This window comes from Amblyomma maculatum, chromosome 4, assembly GCF_055883805.1.
Source record: "Amblyomma maculatum isolate TAMU_Amacu chromosome 4, ASM5588380v1, whole genome shotgun sequence".
Lineage (NCBI taxonomy): Eukaryota > Metazoa > Arthropoda > Arachnida > Ixodida > Ixodidae > Amblyomma > Amblyomma maculatum.
Window position 1 is genome coordinate 121,131,662 of NC_139347.1, and position 13,148 is coordinate 121,144,809.

Consider the following 13,148-nt stretch of genomic DNA (forward strand, 5'->3'; position numbering starts at 1 on the left):
GAGCCAGCAGGAATGAGATGCACAGAGTAAAAGAACCGCGACGAAAAATCGCGACTTTGGCCGAAAAGCCAACACGCAGAGAATTCACAGCGCTAGGCTACGCCGATGACCGACGCAGACGACTGTTCTAATTCAAAACGAGCGGAGTCGCAACGGCTACAGCGGTTCACGCGAGGACGGAGCAAGCCACGCAGCTCAGTCGGCGGCGCCGTCAGTGCGAGGGGAAAATTTTGGCGCGAGGGAGAAGTCCTCCTCCCAGCTTTTTCTTTCCTCCTTTCGCCCCCGCTTGGGAGAATTAGACGAGACGGAAGTGGCCCTGACTTTCCGCGGCCTGGTACCACCATCACCAGCCCCCTGCTCCGAGTCCGTTCTGTGTGCTGCGCCGTTTCTGCAGCCTTCCCTTCGTTCGCGCAACCTGAAACTTTCACTCCGACGTGACCTCTCGTTTTCTCTCCCTTTTAGGAGAGAGGTTCGGCGACGGCGCAACGTCAACGAGGCAGCAAAAGCGAAGAAAAAGAAAAGTTTCAAAGGCGGGGCCATTACGTACGCGAGTGACGTTCTCCACAAGACTGCCCACCTCCCGCCAAATGCGTAGGAGGAAGGGGAATTTGGCTTACGGAGGCTAGATGACCGAGCAGGAGAGTGAAAAACCTCTGAGAGGGAACGGAAGGAGGGGGAAGCGCAAAATCGGTTGATGCGGTGGCTTAACTCCGTTATTAATTACTCTTTTCAAAAACTTCTTGCGGCCTTGCGTTGTGGGGACGAAGCCTCACAGCCACCGCGGAAAAAAAAAGAATTTCGACCGGAGGGTGGACAGTGGGCCTTTAATGACCGAGGGCTTTAGCCGGCCTGGCACAACAGCACGCTGCACCGAACTTGGGCAGGATGAGAGAACTTGGGCAGGACGAGAGAGGCCGGAAAGGATCGGAGGAGAAATATCAGGGACAAGGTCTCGCCACAAACCCCTCCGCTCATGCTTAAGCCGCGTGATGACAGAGTCCGGTATGATGAAGGAGACGGGAGAACAGTAAGGGTGGTCCGAGTTGAACGGGCCCACATCAAGGCTATGCCGGCGGTCTTCCTCACGCTGCGCGCCAGCGGCCTCGTGGGCCGTTCTGTTCCCAGTTCCTTGCGCGTGATGTCCACGTTAAAAAGAACAGCGCTCCCGGCAAGTCAAGCGCCATCCCTGCCGCTGGTGCGCTTATTTTTGCCTCGCTGCTTGACAGATGGCGCACCATGTCAAAAAGAGGGCGAGGAGTGCGATGCAAAGGCTGGTGGGACTGTGAGGTGCAGGCGGCGCTGAACACGCGTCGCTAGGCTAATCGACTACACCGTCATGCTGTGAAAGGCGGCTCGGACGAAGAGTGCCAATGAACATGGAGTGAGTACCTGCAGTGCAAGCATGCCATGCAGGGGATGGTCCAGCGCAAGATAGCCCAATATGACCACGAGCAGATTAGAGCCATCACAAGCGCAGGTCGCTGTGGTACCAGGAAGTTCTGGTCTTACGTGGCATCGCTCGACAAGAGAGACACCGCCCCGACAATCAGGGACGAAAGTACTGGCCAACCTGTCAACGACATGTCACAACACCTCACACGACACATGTCGCAGACATACAAATCCCCCCTGCCTATGGACCCTATGGCACGCCACGAATTCTCAACCCAGCTGGCCTCCAACCAGTACAAAGGAGGATCCGATCCCGGCTGGAAGGTCACTAGAGCGGCCCTAGACCGCGCTATATTGCGCATTGGAGCGCACACCGCGCAGGGACTCGACGGTATCCCGGCAGAATTGGTGAAGAGTCTCGGCGATGCTGCGCGAGTTATTCTAGCATCTATCTTCACCGGAAAAATAGATGGCGACCCGATCCCGTCGGGTTGGCAGTGTGGCAGGGTTAGCCTTATAACAAAGAAAGGAGGCGATATGAGGCTCTTGCGGGACTATCGGCCGCTCACCGTAACGAGCGTACTTTACCGGCTGTTCGCCCACATTTTGAAAGGGTGGATGAGTGGATGGGCAGAGAACGCGAGTGTGCTCACCGAACTTCAGAATGGCTTCCGCCCAGGACGACGCCTAGAGGACAACCTCTTTGTGCTCAACCAGACGATGGAGATTGCTCGAAAAGAAGCTTGGGGCCTAGTGGGCTGCTTCCTGGACGTCGCCAAGGCGTGCGATAGCGTCCCCCATGAGCCATTGTTCCTTCGCCTGGGTGACCTGGAAATGCCGCCTGTGTGGATAAACCTACTGCGCCGGCTGTATTCCGAGAACACAGTTGTGGCCTGTTTTGGTGGCGCTCGCTCGGAGCCCGTGCCTGATACGAGGGGCCTCAAACAAGGCTGCTTCTATATGCACTCTATACGTTGCAAGCCTTGAGCAAACCCTGCTACAGTCAGGGCTGAGCTTCCCGCTTCCCCATATGTATGAAGGAATGCCGGAAGTGGGGGTTCTGCCAGGCCGTGCATATGCCGACGACCTGGTGCTACTGGCAGAGAACGTGGACACCCTTCAACAGCTGGTCACCCTGGCCGCCACCTGCGTGCACCGACTGGGTCTGCAATTCAACGCCAGGAAGTCCACTGTGCTGCATTTCTCGAGCCCGCCCAGTGGGGCTGAGGTGACCCTGCCCAACGGCGACACCATACCCCGGACTACCGAGTACCGATACGTAGGTGTACTCATCGGATCTGCGCCTGTGCCTTTGGAGGCCCACGAGAACACGTTGGGCAGTCCAGCCGCAGGGCTGGCGGCATGTTGCGCCGACGCTGCCTGTGGGGCTGCAACAGGTATATACTGGTCCGCGAACTATGGACAGCAGTTCACGTGCCCGCATTAACTTTTGCAAATCCTGTGTTCTGCATATTGGCCAAAACCCGATCACGGTTGGAACGCGGGCAGCGACTGTTTGCACGGCCTAGGTCTCTCGCTCAGCGCGGGCAAGTCCGTTGCAACGGCCTGTGTTCTGAGCTCGTGCAAGCGACCACCGTCGCTCACACTGGACGGGACCCTCCTGCCATGGCGACGTTCGCTGCGGTACCTGAGGTTGGACATAGACCTGCGCCTTTCCTTCCGACCCGCAGCGACCAAGGCCTGCCTGCAGATGAAGAGAACCACCGCCGCCGTACACAGGCTCACTGCTCGAGGCCAGGGCATCTCCCAGCAAGCCGCGTTATGGCTGTACAACTCCGAGGCTGGGGCGGCAATACTCTACGCGCTATCGCTTGTCACACTGCGCAAACCATGCTGGAAGAAGCTGCAGGTCGAGCATCGCAAGGCGCTCCGCATTTGCCTCGTCCTTCCTCAGAACTCTCAATGCACAGCTACTTTGGCCGAGGCAGGCGTGTGGCCTTTACAATTTCAGGCCACGCGGCGGGCGCTCCGACACATCGATCGCACACAGCACGCAGAGGACGGCGGCCCGCTTTTACATCGGTTGCGACATCATCGCCACTCGCGCATGGGAGCGGCGCTGCTCGAGTTCGAGCAGCTCACCAATAAAACGCCCCCCTACGACCTCTTCTCGCCTTGGCCCGCTGCTACGGTTGTCGGAATAGCGGGGAAACGCACCACACCTGTGCAGTGCAGCAGCTGACCAGAGCCGTCATCTACAAGGAACTCCGACACCACCTCCTCGTTTACACCGACGGCTCCGTGGCCAGAGATAGTTGCTCGCTAGCAGCGGCGGCTACCATTCCCGCCCTGCAACTGCACAGACAACTGCACCTGTCATTCCTGGGTTCTTCCATCACGGCGGAGCTGCTGGGCCTACGCCTCGGCCTGGATCTACTGCTTGAACCGACTCCGCCGCCACTCAGGTGTGCCGTGCTATGTGACTCCGCGCTGCCCTCATCCGCCTTCGAACCACCGGCCGGGGAACTCCGCTGCTGTGTCAGATTCCCGCATGTCTCGAGCGCTTGGCGGAGCGCGGCTGCGCTATACGGGCACTGGATCCCCGGACACTGCGGCATAGAGGGCAACGATCGTGCCGACGAGCTCGCGACCGCAGCACATGAAATCCCTCCTAGCGACAAGCAACTCGCTTTGGAGGACGTGCGTGCGGTAATCGACGACTACCTCCAGACGCAGCACCCTGACCCACGCATCGCAAGAGGTGAGCGCATTGAGTGTCAGCGGCCGCTCGCTGACTCGGCTGCACCGCGCAATGATCCTCAGTGCACGCATTGGATGTGTGTGGCCTGGGGAATGACGGATGCGCCACGGACTTGCCACCAGTGACGTGCGTGACGGCTGTGGCGCGGTAGAAACTCTCGAACATCTTCTCCTGTACTGCGCCGCGCTAGCCGAACCACGACGTGAGTTGCTGGCGGCTTACAGAGCGCAGGGGGTAATCCCGGACAGCGTAGCTGTGCTCCTGTGGCCACCGGACAGTGCGCGCGTCCGCGAGCGAACACACGTGAGCCTGTGTTAATATATCGAACAGGCGGGCTTGATGACCCGCCAATTTCACCTCGCCAGATAGTGCGCGCTGTGACTGAACGCTCCGCGTGTGCTATTTCGGACAATAACGACCGATCGCCCACGACAGCCGTCAGTGTTTTGTACCGTGTGCAAGTGCGTGCGTAGTGAACAGTTGCCTGGACGCAGAGCTATTGCGGAGGCCCGCCCGATGTGCCGAGTGCTCAGTGACCCAAGACATTTGCGGGTGGGCCTCAAGCAAACTACTGTATACTGTACCATAGTGTATATATTTCTTTTTACCTACCCTTTTCTTTCTCCCTCTCGCTCACCTCTTTGATTTCCTCTACCTTTTCCTCGCTATCCCTTTATTTCCGCCGCCCAAGTTCAGGTGCTTCAGATATCAGATAGCAGATACCGGGGCTGGCAAACATCTTTCCTTTCCTTTTGTATATACAATAAATAACCACTACCACCACCACGTCCGAGCATATCGATGACGTCATTGCCTGGCAGGGAAAATATAAAAAATAAAAATATAAAAAGCGATAAACATCGTCCGTGTGTGTGAAATGATATCGCGTTATACCCTTGACGGCGAATCTTAAATGTACCCCCTCCCTTCTTTTTTACACTAGAACGTACCGTCACGCATTGCCGAAAAGCCGTCGCCATACTTCATCACTGTCGGCGGAAAACTTGGCATCGTTTCATACGTTTCATCGTTTCAGCAGCGCCTGCGAAGGGATGTGTAAATGACCCATCAGATATACAGTAAGCCATGATGTATAAGAGGGCGCGAACGGAACGCAGACACAGAGAAGAAAAGTGAATACAGTGAGCGTTGAGAAGAACAGAAAATGGCTTTCAGATAGACGAGTTTAATAAAAGTAAATTTAAACTTCAGTGAGGGATCATCAGTCCAGGGATAGAACAAAGGCTGTGTTTCAGAAGAGTTGTATGTAATGTGACCATAAATTATAAGTTGCCGGAGTGTAAAAAGCTTGAACTCGGCACATAAGTGGTCTAGGTGAATAGGAAATGGAAGAATATTTACAAGAACACTAAGTGCAGCTGTACGCATGGTTGCGTAAGAGCCAGTAAAAGCGAGGAGTGATATTCATTGTAGTGATAGGACGCGATCTCTTAGTTGAGAAAGAGGAGTGATACCACCATGCTGGGGCAACATATGTAATCGAGTAAAAAAAATCAGGACAACCTTAGGCTGCAACCAAGCAAAAGATCAATCAGGTTTTCGGAAAGAATACTCTACTCTCGATCATATCCATACCATTAACTAGGTGATAGAAAAATGCTCGGAATATAACCAGCCTTTATACATAGCATTCATTGACTTCGAAAGAGCATTTTACTCAGTAGAAGCCTTGGCGGTCATGCTGGCATGGCGAAATCAGGGTGTAAACGAGCCGTACTTGCAAGTGCTGGAAGATATATATTGGGGCGGCACAGCGACCATAGTTCTCTATAAAGAAAGTAACAAAATTTCTATAAAGAAATGTGTTAGGAAAGGAGACACAATCTCCCCAGACTATTCAAAGCTTGCTTAGCGGAAGTACTCAGAGACTTGGAATGGGAGCAGTTAGGGATAAGGGTAGATGTAGAGTACCTCAGTAATCTGCGATTTGCCAGTGACATTGCCTTGCTAAGTAACTCGGGGGAAAGTATATAACACTTGCATCTTACCTGTACTCACCTATGGCGCTGAAACGTGGAGGGCTATGGAACGAAAAATGGTAGGGGTAACATTAAGAGATAGGAAGCGTGCAGAGTGGGTCAGAGAAATAACGGAAGTTACCGACATTCTAGTGGAAATTCATAAGAAGAAATGGACATGGGCAGGACATGTAGTGCGAAGAGAGGATAACCGATAGTCGCTTAGGGTAACAAACTGGATTCCAAGGGAAGGAAAGCGTAGCAGGGGACAGTGGCCATTTAAAGCCAGCCAAGCTTCACCGCGTCACCAGGTTGTGTGGCGCCGCCGTGTCGCGGGATGGGCGCTGCTCTATTCCCCCTGCGTTTGCGGTTTCGGGAGGAACGCGGCAGAAGTTTAGGTGGGCGGATGAGATTAAGAAGTTCGCAGGGGTCAAGTGGATGCAGCTGGCACAGAACCGGGTTAAGTGGAGAAATATGGGAGAGGCCTTCGCCCTGCAGTGGGTATAGTCAGGCTGATGATGATGATGAACTGCAAGGAATGATTGATGGCCTAGATCAGTTCAGTTCAGTTGTGTCCGACTCTTCGTGACCCTATAGACCATGTCACGCCACGCTTTCCGGTCTCTCGCTATCTTCCTAACATCACATAACTTCATCTGCAGCGCCTCGAGGATGCCATCTAACCATAGCGTTCGCTACCTACCCTTTCTCCGGCGACCTTCAACCTTTCCCAACATAAATCTCTCCAGCGACTCCTCTCTTCTCATCAGATGACCAAAGTATCTAAGCTTTAACTTTACAATTTGACCCTCCAATGAGCAGTCAGGGTTTATGGTCGACAATATCGACTGATCTGATCTTCTGGCAGTCTAAGTAACTCTCAAGAGTCTTCGCCAGCACCACAATTCAAACGCGTCAATTCTTCGGCGGTCAGCCTTCATCACAGTCCAACTCTCGCATCCATACATCACAACTGGAAAGACCATAGCACGAGTTATACGGATCTTGGTTGACAGACTAATGTCTCTGCTCTTTACTAGGCGGTCAAGGCTAACCATAGCTCTCTTTCCCAGAAGCAGGCGTCTCCTAATTTCATGGCTGCAGTCTCCTTCCGGGGTAATCTTGGAGCCCAAGAAGAGAAAATCTGTCACAGCTTCCATTTCTTGTCCCTTGATGCTCCAGGACTTGATAGGGCAAGACGCCATGATCTTTGTCTTTTTAATGTTCAGTTTAAGCCCAAACCTCTCACTCTCTACTTGTACACGCATCAGAAATCTCTTGAGCTCCACTTCACTTTCTGCCATTAAAGTGGTATCATCCGCATACGTAAGGTTGTTGATACGTTTTCCAGCAATCTTCACTCCAGCTGAAGACTCGTCCAGACCGGCCTTCCTCATGATGCACTCTGCATATAGAATAAATAGGCGGGGCGACAGTATCCAGCCTTGCCTCACTCCTTTCTCAATCGGAAACCAATCAGTAAGACCATGCCCAGTTCTGACTGTGGCCTCTTGTCCTTCATACAGGTTCCTGAGCAGACAGATGAGGTGACTTGGAACTCCCATCTCTTAGAGAGCTTGCCACAATCTGCTGTTATCTACGCAGTCAAACGCTTTCGCATAATCAATAAGGCAGAAGTAGATGGGTTTCTGGAACTCTTGCTTTTTCCATGATCCAGCGAAGGTTGGCAATTTGGTCTCTAGTTCCTTTGCCCTTGCGAAACCCAGCTTGCACGTCTGGAGGCTTCCGATCCACATACTGCTGCAGCCTACCTTGAAGGATTTTCAACATCACCTTGCTAGCATGCGGAATAAGCACGATCGTGTGGTAGTGGGAACAATCTTTGGCACTGCCTTTCTTCGGAATGGGGATGTAAACTGACCTCCTCCAATCCTGTGGCCACTGCACGGTTGTCCAAATCTTCTGACATAATGTATGCAGAATGGTAACAGCGTAGTGGTTGAGGTTTTAAAGCAACTCAGCTGGAATACCATCAATTCCGCTAGCTTTGTTCTAGCAAGGCTGGCTAAGTCCCATTCAACTTCACTCTTCAGGATGCCCGGCTCGTGATCAGTAATCACAACCTAGATGACCTAGATAGGAAAAGTAGAAAGGTAGGACTGAAAATCAATATTCTAAAAGAAGGCTAGGACGAGACGGCGAGGTCGTGACGGCAAGGACAGCGAAGCCTTGTCTAGCGTTTTCATCCCATCATGAAACCAGGCGCGCGCCGGAGCCGGCGCCGCGGGACGATGATGATGGTATGTACAAATGAAAGAAGAAGACCATGGCATGTACAAGTGAAAGAAGGTCCACAAAAGGCTCACACAATCTGCCCGGGGGGTCGGAAGCGGCCAGTCTAGCCGCTCCTAATTAACCGATTTACCGCGGCGCACAAACGGCTTCAAGCGAGAAACAAACAATTTCAGTTCCACGGTGGCGTCGATCGGCTGGGGGATCAACAGGCGTGACTTTGTAGTTAACTGGAGAAGTTTGGCTGATGAACTCGTAGGGACCAAGGTAGCGGTGGTGGAATTTGTCACTCTAAGGCCAAGGGTGCGCAGTGGTGTATAAAACAGTACTTCGTCACCGGGACGATAAGAGACCACGCGATGCGTAGAATCGTAGCGACTCTTGCGGTCTTCTTGGCACGCTGCTGTGTTGAGGCGGGCAAGATGACGGCATCTGGCCACACGAGATAAGAACTGGGTAGGTACTGATGTGGAGTAGTCGGGCGTAGAGAAGAAGGAAGCGTCGAAAATTGTAGTGGGAGGACGGCCATAAACGAGGAAAAATGGAGAATAACCGGTAGTCCGCTGCACTGCTGTGTTATAGGCGAAAGTGACGAATGGTAGAATAGTGTCCCAATTTCGATGATCCGGTGTGATGTACATGGAGATCATATCCGATAAGGTGCGGTGAAATCGCTCAGTCAGCCCGTTAGTCTGGGGATGTTAGCTTGAGGTTGTCTTATGGATAATGGTTGACGCGTGAAGAACTTCGGCAACGACTGCCGATAAGAAGGCCGTCCCGCGGTCACTTAGGAGCACCCGAGGAGTGCCATGGCGCAATGCAATTGATCGCAAAAAGAAATTTGCTACTTCTTGAGCGGAACCGGTCGGTACAGGTGCTGTCTCAGCGTAGCGTGTAAGGTGGTCGACAGCTGTTATAATCCAATGGTTACCCCCATCGGAGAGAGGTAGGGGACCATATAAGTCGAAGACGACTACGTCGAATGGCGTGGCGGGACAGGGAACAGGTTGTAGAAGGCCAGCGGGCGAAGACGTCGGCCGTTTGCGACGTTGGTACAGAGGGCAGGATGCGACGTATTTGGCAGCGCAGGAAGATAGGCCAGGCCAAAAGAATCGTTTTTTCACGCGGTCGTAGGTTTTGTCAACACCAAGGTGACCTGCAGTATAGCGTCATCATGGAGAGCCGCCAGTATACGTGGGCGAAGCACACGCGGCACGACTGGGATCCAGCGAGTTCCATCAGGGCAATAGACGTAGCGGAGTAGGATACCATCTTCGAGCTTGAAATTGCGAAGCTGTCGGCGAAGCCTAGCATTTGGCGGCTCCGAAGCGCCGATAAGGCGGTCGATGATAGGACGGCAGTAGGCATCGGCTAATTGCTGTGAGCGGAGAGCGTGCTTGTTCTCAGAGTCGTCAAAACGAACGGTTGTGATATACGTCGGGCTAAGAGATGGTCGGCTCTGGTCAGAGGTGGAAATGCATTGGGAAGAAAAACAGCAAGCCGATTCCGAAAGTGAACAGCGAGAAAGAACGTCGGCGTCTTGGTGTTGGCGACCCGATTTATAAGTGACGTCGAAATTGTATTCTTGCAGGCGTAGAATCCAACGGCCAAGTCGGCCTGTCAAATTTTAGAGCGAAGACAACCAGCAAAGAGCATGGTGATCGGTTACAACTGTGGAATGCCGACCATATAGGTAAGGGCGAAATTTTTGGACAGCCCAGACGACGGCAAGGCACTCCTGCTCGGTAATGGTGTAGTTTTTCTCAGCTGGAGTCATAGTCCGACTGGCGAAGGCAATCACTTTCTCACGCGAAGTTGCATCGCGCTGCACGAGTACAGCTCCAAGACCGAGACCACTGGCAGCAGTGTGCAGGATGGTTGGAGCGCTGTCACTGAAGTGGCCAAGAACAGGGTCTGATGTTAGGGCGTGCTTCAGATTATTAAAAGCGGCTTCGCACTGTTCAGTCCACACGAAAGGGCTGCGTGCTTTAAGTAGTTCATGAAGTGGAGCAGCAATACTTGCAAAATGCCTTATAAAACGCCGGAAATAAGACGCCAGGCCGAGAAAACTGCGCAATTCTGTAATCCGTTGTGGACGAGCAAAGTTCAAGACCGCGATGATTTTTTCAGGGTCTGGACGAATGCCGTCATGGCTGACTAGATGTCCCAGTATTTTAATTTCCTTCTGTACAAAGTGGCACTTCTTGGTGTTGAGCTGAAGGCCCGCTGAAGCAAGACACGCGAGGACCTCATTCAGGCACGTGAGATGGTCGTTAAAAGTTGACGAAAAGATGACAATGTCATCCAAGTAACATAAACAGGTTCTCCATTTTAGGCCACGAAGCACAGTATCGATCATTCTTTCAAATGTCGCTGGTGCATTACAAAGTCCGAAAGGCATAACATTAAATTCGTAAAGGCCATCGGGAGTTGAGAAAGCGGTTTTTTCTTTATCGTCCTCGTGCATAGGTATTTGCCAATAACCTGAGCGGAGGTCCAAAGTCGAGAAATATTCGGCGCCTTGGAGAGAGTCAAGGGCGTCATCAATTCTTGGCATTGGGTATACATCTTTGCGGGTAATTTTGTTGAGTGGCCGGTAATCAACACAAAAGCGTACCGAGCCGTCCTTTTTTTAACTAACACTACCGGGGAGGACCATGGGCTTTTCGAGGGACGAATAATATTGCGATGGAGCATGTCATTTACATTTTCTTCAATTACTTTTCGTTCAGAGAGGGAAACCCGATAAGGCCGTCGGCGAACGATAGAGTTACCTTCAGTAATGATGCGATGGTGCGCAACACTAGTCCGTCCCAGTGGTGGGGAAGTGGCATCAAAAATGGCTTGGTGGTGTCGAAGCAATGTCAGCAGTTCTTGGCGTTGGTTCGGCGTGAGGTTAGGATTAATAGTCTGTGAGAACAGAAAGAGAGACGTCTGGCGAAACACGGCGCTGAGGCAGAGGGGCGGTGAGCACCATTAAGGACAAAGGTTGAACATCCACCATGCAGGGGAGAGAAGTTCCTTTTGGGAGCACGAGGGATTCACGTGAAGTGTTAGTGGCCGCTACTGTCGCTGAGCCGTTGCAGAACCTCACAAGACTAGACGGGAAGGCGATACCGCGTGCAAGATGACGATAAGATGGTGCGATGAGTACGTCCCCGTCAGTGATGCGGTCAGAAACAACGGTAAGCAGTTTTTCGCACTGAGGAGGCAAAACAGTATCAGCGGCGGCAACGAGGGGATGATGTCGTTCAGAAACTTCAGATGAAACATCGCTGTCTGACATGGATAACACGGTCGCCACAAGAAATTAACGCCGAAGCGGTTGACAAAAAATCCCATCCTAAAATCATGAGATGCGCACATGGTGAGAACATAGCAAACTGCACATGATGGCGGACGCCGTCAATAACAGTTCGTACGGTGCACTTTGCTAAAGGGCGCAAAGGGACGTCATTGGCTCCATGGAGTTCAGGCCCATCATATGGTGTCGTCACTTTTCGCAAACGGTAGCACAAATCAGCGTGAATGACAGAAATTGCAGCTCCTGTATCAATCAATGCTTCGACCGGTAATCCTTCAGCGAAAACAGAAATCACATTATACGGGCGATCTGGAGGACTTTTGGTAAGTTCGCAGAGTGCAGTTTTACCTCCGGAAACTGCAACGCTTAGTTTTCCGGATGGCGGACAGGGATAGTTGTTGCAGGTCGGAGAGGGGAAACTGAGCGGCGGTATGGGGATAGGGACCGACGTCGGGATGCATGGGTTCCACGAGGCTCAGCGAGGATTCTGGAGGTGGGGATGATCTTCGAGGTGGGCTTGGAATAAACCGGCGTTGATAATATGACGTTGAAGGGATGTTACTTTCAAAGGTATCGTAACCACGGCGCTCGTTCTGGAGGCGGCGACGACAGACGCGGGATTATGTTCTCTAATGCCACAGTAATAGCAAATTGGTCGGGAGGGGCGCCATGGTGCGTAATAGGGTGGTGCAGGTTGAGCCGTCGCTATTGCATTGACGTGATTGTAGGTTGGTGCCGGTCGAGGCGGGGGAACTAAAGGAGGGGGGGATGCTGCGACGTGCGCGTAAGTCGGTACTGAGCGGGGTGCCGGAGGGCCAGATGCCATAGGTTCGGTGATTGTTGCCAGCTCTTCTTTGATGATGCTGCGGAGACCGGCGTCATTAGATGTTGCAGAAGAGTGATCGCACCCGTGTCGACAGACAGGCTTGAGGGCCTGGAGCTCCTCGCGGATGATGGCTCGAATAAGTGCCCGCAGGTCGAGATCAGCATAGGTCGGGCCAGTAGCGTTGGCGGGCTGCAATCGGGAGGACTGCAGCTGGTCGATGCGTTGGCAGGTCGTAATAATGGAATCAATAGTTGAAGGATTCTGAGCAACTGGGATGTTATACGCCGTAGAATTGATTCCTTTCAAGACGTGGTTTACTCGTTCAGATTCCGCCATGGTGGGACTAATACGCCGGCAGAGTGCAAGTATGGCCTCAAGACGCATATGACTCATCGGGACCTTGAAGGCGTGAAGCGAGCTTGGTCTTCGCGATCTCAGTCCGAACTGCCGGGTCGGCGAAGTACTGTCGGAACTGCTGTTTGAAGGTGGTCCAGCTAGTTGTGTGGAGCTCGCGGTTGATGAACCAAGTCCTGGCGACCTGAATAAGGTAGAAAGAGATGTTGAGAAATTTCAGAGCATCGTCCCATCGGTTGTAGGCACTGCAGCGTTCATAGGTGTCAAGCCAGTCATCGACGTCTTCATCGCGACGACCAGCGAACAGCGGCGGGTCGA